This window comes from Priapulus caudatus, unplaced genomic scaffold (genome assembly GCF_000485595.1).
Source record: "Priapulus caudatus unplaced genomic scaffold, Priapulus_caudatus-5.0.1 Scaffold34, whole genome shotgun sequence".
Classification (NCBI taxonomy): domain Eukaryota; kingdom Metazoa; phylum Priapulida; class Priapulimorpha; order Priapulimorphida; family Priapulidae; genus Priapulus; species Priapulus caudatus.
In genome coordinates this window covers 229,780-240,242 of record NW_014577095.1, presented here as the reverse complement: position 1 = coordinate 240,242, position 10,463 = coordinate 229,780, and the positions used below count along the sequence as shown (strand labels likewise).

General features: G+C 37.8%; 1 protein-coding gene across 2 annotated transcripts in view; it reads right to left on the bottom strand.

Moving 5' to 3' along the window:
- LOC106817448 (stress-activated protein kinase JNK-like) overlaps nt 1–10,194 on the bottom strand; it is a 39,492-nt gene extending 29,298 nt beyond the window's left edge. For both annotated transcript variants that reach the window (XM_014822119.1, XM_014822112.1), the window contains exon 1: nt 9,937–10,194. The gene's annotated coding sequence lies outside the window, so the exon portion shown is untranslated. The remainder of the gene's footprint in view (nt 1–9,936) is intronic.
- Nucleotides 10,195–10,463: the final 269 nt, after the last annotated feature.

The window sequence follows — 10,463 nt, the reverse complement described above, 5'->3', positions numbered from 1 at the left end:
GACTGCATTTAAAGTGCAGTGCAGCGAGTATCATCTAAATCACACACAAAAATCATTAAAATATAACAAATATAAAAAGCATCTAACCAATATTGTCTGTCTGACCCCATGAAGAAACTATTATTTAGAAGGAATAAAGCCACGTGCATACAAAAATAAAAACATACATTTGCAGGGGGAGACGTGAATGCAAACACAAATATATACATATACATACAGACAGACAGACAGACAGACAGACAGACAGACAGACAGACAGACACACAGACACACAGACCAGGCATCACAAGTAAACGGACAAATCACCACAGGGTGTGTGCACCCCAGCTCCAGATGGAGACGAACAGTGTGCTTGATGTAGCTGAGCTTCACACATGAACCTAGCTAGCTTCCTTTGTGCATCCACAGAATGCGTAGGATGCGTTGCAACTTGCAATTAGCTTCCCTCGGGATAACAGCTTCATCACCATTGAGCAGAGCAACGTAAATGCACGTCAAATTACAGACTACGTGATGTTTGCCACAGTTGAACTGTGTTTATAGTACTACACTCCTCTGTGACACGTAGCGACAAGAAAGGCGGAAGCAGCACGAGAGAAAGCTTTCAATGTAGAATACGTCAATCACGCGCACATATCTCCACGTACAATGCAAGGTAAGCACTGCTTTCATTGAATACTAATGCAATGCTGCTTTCTTATGCATATAGCATGACACAGCGATATAAAATGAACTAACTTTAAACAAAGATATTGGTTCCATCAATACTATGAGACATAATAATCCGTGTATATTATACGAAATAATGCACAGTCCTCCATTTATTTCAGTTTGCTGTCCATGGATAAAATTCTGCAGTATAAACTACGAAATTACAATTTACATTAACTTTTTGATAAATGAACTTTCACTCTCAATCCACATTTACACCTTTTGGAAATTACATGCAGGTACAAGTTTGGGTGCAAAAAAAATATAAAGATTACAACTGCACAAGTATAAAATTGTATGTGATGGCACATCGGTCACGCTGCAGAAGGTTGTACAGGTTAGCAGTATTAAACGAAAACATTACCACACTTACGTACATACAGCCAGGCACAGGCAGCCAACCAATATATCGTTCCCAAGTGAAATACAGATTGTGGAAAGTCTCAATTACAACATAGCGGTTGCGCGCGTGAAATGATTTCCTCCTCTTACGTGTCGTGAACGTACATGTGAAAGTGTAGGCTTGCCAGCTATAGCCGAGGACAGCACTGGGTCAGTCAGCATCCCAAAGTGCATTAACATTAAATCAATAACCAATGAGGGGAAATTCTTGCATGAGGCAGAGCGCAAATGAATTCCATGTCCTAATCCCCACTAGTTACTGTACATTTACACCCAGTACGAGCACACATTATCCCAGTACGATGTCGTCAGCTGACACTCGAACCCGTGCGCGGTTATATGTGAAACCACGTACATAACCGTAAGTGAACGAACCTGTCAACTCACAGTCACAGCAACAGCCCCGAACAGAGCTAAGATCAAGTATGGTCAAAAGCACCTAGCAATGATTGGCAGCTAAGTCGCTATAGAGAACTCTTCATAGAAATGCTTGATAATGCGCCATGATCTAATTGGTTTGAGAAATGAACTTGAATGTGTCACAATTTCTTATGTAACTTGATTAGCTACACCCTCCAACCAATCTACCCATAGTTCATTCCCAGAGCATAACAAGGGTATGGCAGCAATTTAAGCACCTGTACACAGAACAAGTATCAAAAATCCAATTTACAGATCTTACACAGCTTTATACTGCGCAGGTGGAAAGACTGCATGGCTTCAGTTAATTACCTTGGATTAAACTATGACGTGAAAAATCGAGGCGACGACTTTGATGGAAACAGGTGGCATACAATTACAGTAAATGTTAGAAAGTTTAAAATGACTTATATTCACACTGAAGAAATAGAATTTGCATGCTTATAAATTCGGTGATACAACTGGCTCATTTACTGCCAATAAGAAATACAATTGTTAGTAATTAACTGGCAGACACATGCATCTGATAGAGGCACGGAGCGCATGCACATCAGCGGTAGTAGCGTTCCTTCCCGCAACCGCATGGCTCCGATATGGTAAAAGTGAGTTCACGTGGGATGTCCAACAATCGCGTACATGATTGAATTGTGCCTCATACATAAACAACTGCCACGTAAATAACCCTAGACGGTATGAGTTCTGCACCCGAACAGCCAACAGCATCACGACGAGAGCATTACGCCAACAAATACCAATGTAACGGTTATATCATACGACCGACAAATGAAGATGTTTGTTAGGAATGTGAGATGGCGACAAACTACACGATATCAGAAAAGCCAATACCTACACAACAAGTAAGGAAAGTTCATTCACACCGCTGTATAATTCTGTAATAGAAACTAAGTCTAGAAGGAAGCAATTAAACACCAAGACAGACAGCAAGGTTCAAAATCCATCAATATTTGCATCTATATTTATCCATTTCTACTGAGTAAAACACCACGGTTAGAGCTTAGAACTAATCTCCTAATCTCCAGCTACTTTTTGCCTCTGAAAACCTATCGGATTAACCAATTTTCATTACAGAAATAGTCTAATTGGATTAGTATAAAATTTGCCAATTTACAATCATGAACGTGAAATTCAAACAAGACACAGTATGGGTACAGCCACGTTCTTCATTTAGAATGTAAATTTAATGAAAAACATGTATATATTATTATATACCCACGCCAACAACCCCAGCAAGGCCACAGTTCCTACATTTATGGTCTAGATTTCGATGGGAAAGACGAGATATTTTCGGGCCATGACAAATATTTATATATATATATATATATCAAATATTAGACGACTATGCTTACAACATAATGGTGTTTTGCCATATATACAGCTGATCTAACGTGACTAATACATTGCCAGAAATTTCATATATATAACACATATATGTACCTTGATAATAACACTTGGGAATATTTCATCGATGTCAGCATTTTGTAACCCCCTGCTTCCTTCACTAATAACAAGATTTATGTATGATCCAGTTGATTCAAGAGGTTATTAATCCATGTGTAAGTTTCTCAAACCTGAGTTTTGCAAACTGTACATTACATGACAGATAATTGCTTTAGGAGTATTAACTATACTAGATTATAACAAATATTTACCATTATATACAAAGGTCATATTAGGGAAATAGAATTTGCACTAAAATGTGTCAAAAACAAGATCACAAAAGATGTCACTGTCAGCATCCTATTCACAACTGATATGAAATCATACCCGTGTGTGTGTGCGTCCATGCACGTGTCACTGTCAGTGTCAGTACAAAGATGTTACCTCTCTAGTTATAAGGACATCATTCACATACCTGTATGTGCAACTGTGCAAGGAATATGTGCCCATCTATCACATGCGCAGGCATGCAGCAGATAGGACAGCTACGCTGATACTGATAGGGTCTATGTCCCCCAGGGTACTATCGGGGGGTACCCTGGGTACGGTTTGATATATCGGAAAGTACCTCGGGGGTACTATACGATATGTCACTGCGTACCCTGCATTGTCTCACCGTACCCTGACTTTCAGCCAACTGATGTCGTAATACATACATTCTGTCAAGTTACCACATCACATAGAAGAAACCTCAAAACATCGCAATCCAATAAAAATGTATGCTATGTTTGACTATATTTTTCTTTTTCCCTTTTCATATATTCATATTTTCATTTTCATATTCATTTTCATATCACTCAAATATTCATGATCTGAGAGAAATCTTTCCAAATGTACACCACCAACGGGCACAACAGTGCTATCAACCTGCATGTTGCATAATTACACGGTGATATACATACAATTTCCAGAAGAAATGCGAATACTGAAACGAATATTTTGCGGGAACGGACCGGAAACAAGAAACGGGAGCATTTAAAGTCAGGGTACGGTGGAACAATCAATGCAGGGTACGCATGCAGTGACATATCGTATAGTACCACGAGGTAGTTTCCGATATATCGAACCGTACCCAGGGTACCCTCCGACAGTACCCTGGGGGACATAGACCCTATCAGTGACAGCTACGGCAGGCGGGCACACTGAGGGGATGAGTAAGATGTGAGCTGGTGCAGCCAACAGCCAAGTGCTTACTCATTGATTTGAAGCGGACCTGACTGTTATATTCGCTGGCTATTGCACACAGGCCAAGCATGACTCACCACGGGATGCAGACCGAGGAAAATATATGGTCAAGGCCTCAAAGGCATGAAATTAAATTTTATAAACGGTCAGAAATATAAGATGAATTTGATAGAAATATTTCCCTAAAGTTAATGCATACTTATTGTATATATATGATCACATTCCTAGTTCCTACTTAGATATTGATTGTGGAAGCCAACTTGTGTTAGGTTGTTAAAAAATACAGTTGTGAACATAATCCTGATCAATATAAACAGCTACATATAAACATATGGCTAGACTTCTAACACTTCTCATTTATTGATTGCCAATAACAACTGAAGATTTCACGAATTAGGTTTAGGAGTTAGACACGATATACAGCAGCACGATACACATTCACATCGGAATCATCAGATTCCTAGTGTGAAATTATTTATTGAACATAACATATCAATTTATCAAACATTAAATCTATTATAACACCAGGTTTTAAAATTGACAATAGTCTAGCTAGGGGCTAATTATATGTTCTGGTATCTAGGGTAGCTATTATTATCCGGATCGGAACAATACAGTGAATGCTAAGTACTGCTAGGCACACAAGCATTTGTTAGTGTTTTTTTAAGAAATTGGATACAGGTCTGATTTAGAGAATAGCTGGTAATTTTACCTGCCAGCCAACCCTGATTTGGTAATGAAAAAAACACAAACTTCTAAACCTGAATATGAACTACGATTATATATGAACCAAGAATAACTTTTAAAAGATTTGGAAGGACAAGATTTAAAATACACAAAAGTTATAGTTACAAAAGATATTAGGGGTGGGACGATACGGTTAGCTACGATACAGCCTTATCATGATACAACCTTCACAATTGGATACGTATCCTCATACTTTCAAGAGAGACTACCTAGTAAATCATACAATCATCCGGGACTCTAACGATCATGTGAATGCTTACAAATCAGCTTCGTGGAGCGCTTAGTAAACAGAATTGCGGATTGTGCCACGTTTCTTTGTTATTTGATGAAACTATGCTACTAAATGATGTGGATATTACTCAGTAGAGTATCGATACGTGTATCGTTAATGGTCAAACGTATTGACACGTGTATCGACAAGGTTTGTATCATGATACATCGCTATATTGATGTATCATCTCAGTCCTGATACATATATTATAACAAACCCATATTAAATACCTTTCTCTGTCGACTACAAATTCCATTTTATGCAAGCAATTATCAAGTTGACCATTGTTAATATCTGGTAAATATGACCATTGTTCCTATATATGTAACAATTATATATACCATGGAGCTGTGGCAGCTAGTGGTGAGCAAGAAGGATATCAGGTTTCAAGGTCCAGGGTTTGAGACCACCCTTGGTTTCTGCTCTTGAGCACTTGAGTGAAATTATTTATCCCCATGTATCGCGGCTCCCCCTAGGTAAGGTACAAAAGTTGCAACGCCTTTCATACTACGTTCAGTTGAAACAATGGAAAGCAATTGGGGTATGAAATTGAAGGTGATTTTGGAATGATCAACTGATCTAACAGCTCGAGATCAGAATCCTCGATGCATGAACGGAGAACCCCATAATAAAAATCTAGTGAATTAATAGACATGATCACATAACTAATACAGAGTAAGAAATTGAATTTAAGAAGAATTAAAAGAGTAAGAATTATAAGAGCAGCAAGTATATATTACCAGAGAAAAAAAAAGAAACTTGGGCAAACCATATCAGTTTCACTCCATCCCATAACAACAGTACTTACTACTTAGTATCCTACTGAATCTGTCCATAAAGAAGCCGATTCACCACCTAGTCCCATTTCCCCTGATCGGTACATTCTAAATATAGTCACTCATGCCTAACCCAAGTTGCACATGTATTGAATGAAGTACGGACGATAACGTAGGGTCACACAAAACAAAGCCAGAAATATTGGCCATTGTTTTTAACACAAATCGTCTGTGACTTTGCTGCTTTTAATTTGGTTTTCAGAATTTAATTGGCAGCAAGTATTCACTGCCGATATTGAAATATTGACCATTGTAGGCCCAAAAACTCCCGTATCTTGCTTAAATTTATTTCAGACCCTGTAAATACATCCCTAAAGGCAACAGGAAACTAGTTTAGTACATTCCCTACTAGGCTACTATAATCGTGGTCAGAAACTAGGAAATAGATACACTTCAAAAAATTATCGTCAATATCACTCCGGCACAACACAAAAATTATTAATAGTATTTTATACACTTAGTATTATGTGTCTGAAATACTAGTACACTCACACTGTACCATTCACCTGACTAAGTTGATAGAGTTGGCTGACAGTGATACTAGCAATAGGAACATGCCAAATAGCAACACATGAATAGCTGATAACAGATTGACAAAATCTGACACAGCAAACTATTTGCATACTAATACTAATTACTATAAGTTATAGTTATAGTGTAACTACTTTAGTGCTAATGGTTATCACTATACTACAAAAACTGCTTACATTATTATGATTAAATGGACTGTGTCACGAATTTTCTATGGTGTATATTTGTACATTTTTTGTTGCCATTTTTTACATTAAAAGTAAGTACTAACGGAACTAAATGTATCGTCAAATTCTTACCTGATAAGATTGTTTCTCAACTAGTTAAAAATCCAAGAAAACCTGGACGATTTGATATATCCAGAGATGTCAAGTTTGAGAAATGGTTGAGAGTGAGACTCAGCGTTGAGCGGAGCGACACTGGCCGAGGGAGCGAAGCGACCAAGGGAGGGGGATGGTGTGGCGCTTTTCGAAATTTGAAGTTTGAAATGGTGCAATTTAGTGCATACCTAGGGTATGATTTATTGCCTTTATAAATATAAGTTCTTACTCATTTTGAATGATAGAAGTATTGGGAAATATGAATTGAATTTTTTTATGATTCAGCATGTGTGCTGAGAATTGAAAAGTAAACAAAATACCTCAGTAACCTGCAAAGCCATCATCAAGGCGGGATATTGGATTCCAAGCAGGCAAATAGAATGCGCGCCGCGCACGCGCGCTGGCCGCACTGCTTATAGCGTATACGTATTTACGGCCGGAGAGAGCTAGCTAGCTGGGCGCGGCGCTGTTCATCAAGCCTTAGCCTTCCAATACTAGTATATATACTGGTATCTGGGACTGAAAATAAAGGTTTTTAATTATTTATTTATTGATTTCGATTTTTGTGTGAGAAATTCAGAGATGAGCGTGAGCGCGTGAGAATTGACCAAAATGCGTGAGTCTCACGCTCAATGCGTGAGACTTGACATGTCTGTATATCATGTGCCTGACATTAAAGGGAGTGTTCACTCTAGGTTCTAGGGTTATTTTCAGCTAATTTAGGTTATAATTACGCTACATAAAAAGTTTCATGGTTCAATCACCATTAGAAATATTTTTTTTTAAGGTTTTAAAACTAACGATTACGGTTTGATTACAACGACGGTGGCGCCACTCAAAGCGCACGATCTGATAAGTTGCGCAAAACCACTTACCAGCCAAGGGCTACAGACCGAGTGTTTCTTATTTATTCATTTAAAAGCAAAAGGATTGTAATATCTTATAAATGACATATAGTTTCAGTTATAATATGGATAAATTTGCCCTAAAATGAATATCGTTTGGTTAAATAGCATTTAGGTATAAATATAATTGCACTTTTGTGATTAGCCCTGGTCTGTAACGTGCAAAATAAATTGTCAAATACGCTACTTTTTCGGAGTGGCAGCACGGTCGCGGGTGTCATGGTGCCGTTCAAATTTTGTAGCATTGATGTGTAATTAATTATAACAATTAAATTAGGTATCTGGTAACAAATACGTGTGGGTATAGACGATTTGTTATACAGTAAGTACAGTTGTATCGCAGTAAAATCCTTAGAGGCTACTCGTCCCTTTAACTTGTTTGCTATGGGTATGTATTGAGTCACAAGTGTATGTCTTACATCGAACAATATAGTATAAATAGGAAGTATAATGCAGCAATTTACCATTAAAAATTAACAGAATATACTTACATTCTTGCTGAGAAGTGGAAATATTTTTTTTTTACTTTAGTATTACGCCGGTCATTGTAATTCACTTTACGCAGTGGCTTAGAGTACCGGTAGCCATCAGTCGTTTGAAGCCCCTTTTTGGCGTTTAGGGTTAGGTTAGGTTTAGATTAGGGTAGCGTTTAGGGTTAATGGTTACGGTTAGGTTTTAGGGTTAGCGGTTATGGTTCTGCTCATCTTTAAACTCTCAAATCTGTGAATTTATTCCAAGCGTTATTTTGAAATCTGGCGCCACCGCGCCATCTTATGTCTCGTTCAAGTATGAAAGCGAATGGAACTCCCGTAACCCGTAGCCTCGAGACAACTAAGATACGGCTGCCCGTACCCCGTAGCCACTAGACGAATTTAAATTTCTGTCCCATATAACCTTTTTTATATTTTGGTGAGGGTTATATTGCAGGACGAGAAACGCGGATTCATGTGAAATTTCGTCGAATCGCATTGCAAAAATGCATGCGCTGAGAATGCGGCCCGTACGCCGCTGATTTTGGCACGAAAAAAAACTACCGTTCCCTTCTACATGCTTTACCTTGCTACGTGATATGTGTTATACATTACACTTCAATCGATATTCACTTCATAAAATATAAAAGATTGTTTTCATAAACACCGCTTCGCTTCAACTTTCCTGAAATTACATCGCCATTTACAAACAATCAGACCAAATCAGACGATGTCTTACAATAGCCCCTTGGTTCTCGCTTGTATCCTGTGGCGCTGCCAGGAGCGTGATACGACTCGCTGTGATTGTCTTGATTGCTTTGTAAATGCGCGATTATTTCACAGGAAAGTTGAACGAAGCGAGGGCTCGGGCCCGCTGTTTATTAAAACATCTTTTTAGAGTGAAATAAACGATTGAACGTGAATGTATCACATCATCAGTAGCAAGGGTAAAGCCATGTAGAATGGGAACGGTGTAGGTTTTTTTTCGCGCAATAGCAGTCGTACGGGGCCGCATTCTGTCAGCGCATGCCATTTATGCTATGCGATCTCACGAAATTTCAATGAACCCCGTTCTGTCCCAATATAACCCTCACCAAGATATAAAAAAGGTTATATGGGACAGAATTATTCGGTCTACCGTAGCCACTGCCTTCACTTTAAAGTAAAATATATCATACATACTATTAGTATTACTATTAGTATTACAATAACTCGTTGATTCATGCAGTGATTGTGGTGTGGACCAGTGACAGTATCACCCAATAACAATGTCAATGAGAAAGACTTTCGTCTTTACGAATAAGTGATTAATTATTATTGGAGGTTTAGATTTCCTGTACCCGCCGTGTACGAAAAGCTGTGTGTGTTTAGACGTACTATTACTATTATTATTAACAATAACAAAACGCGAATCGAAATCTTTTAACTTAAATACTTCTAATTAGCAGGCAGTTATACTATAGTATAACCAGGATTGATAACCAGGATAATGATAGACTCCTGGTATAACTAGTATAAGTATAACATCATCATGAAGCAGCATAACAGCATCATAACAGCATGCATAATAGCAGCATAACAGCATCATGAAGAGCATCATGATCACTCATGATGGTGGATCTTGGAAGCAAAGCCAAAGACTAAGTCTGAGAACATGCATAAAACATTATAAATACTTACACACGATTTTGTTTGCGATCCAATCAACAAAAGTAAACACTCGCTGAATTCTGACAACTATGTGCCTACATATATTGCGTAAAAGCAATGTAATTTAAGGGAATTTATGATTTAGCTAAACACAAACAGCTCCCTTTTTCTTCGTGCACATTGTAATGACGTCACACTTTGCGTACCACAAGAGCTTTTACGTCATGACTTTTAGCGGCAATGTCATACACGGACACTGACAGCATGACCACTGATCTAAATATAGCCCGAGCCTAAGAAGCTTGAGGTTAGTTATTGTCGTAGGCGAGGATATATATCTATCTATCTATAAGTATATATAGGATATCTATATAGAGGATATCTATCTATCAAGAGTACATAATAGAGATTATATGTACTCTTGATATATATAATACTCTCTGTCTCTATTATATATATAATATATATATATATATATATATATATATAAATAAATATATATTAGTGTATATATATATTTATATATCAAGAGCGTGCATTTATATGTATATACAGTG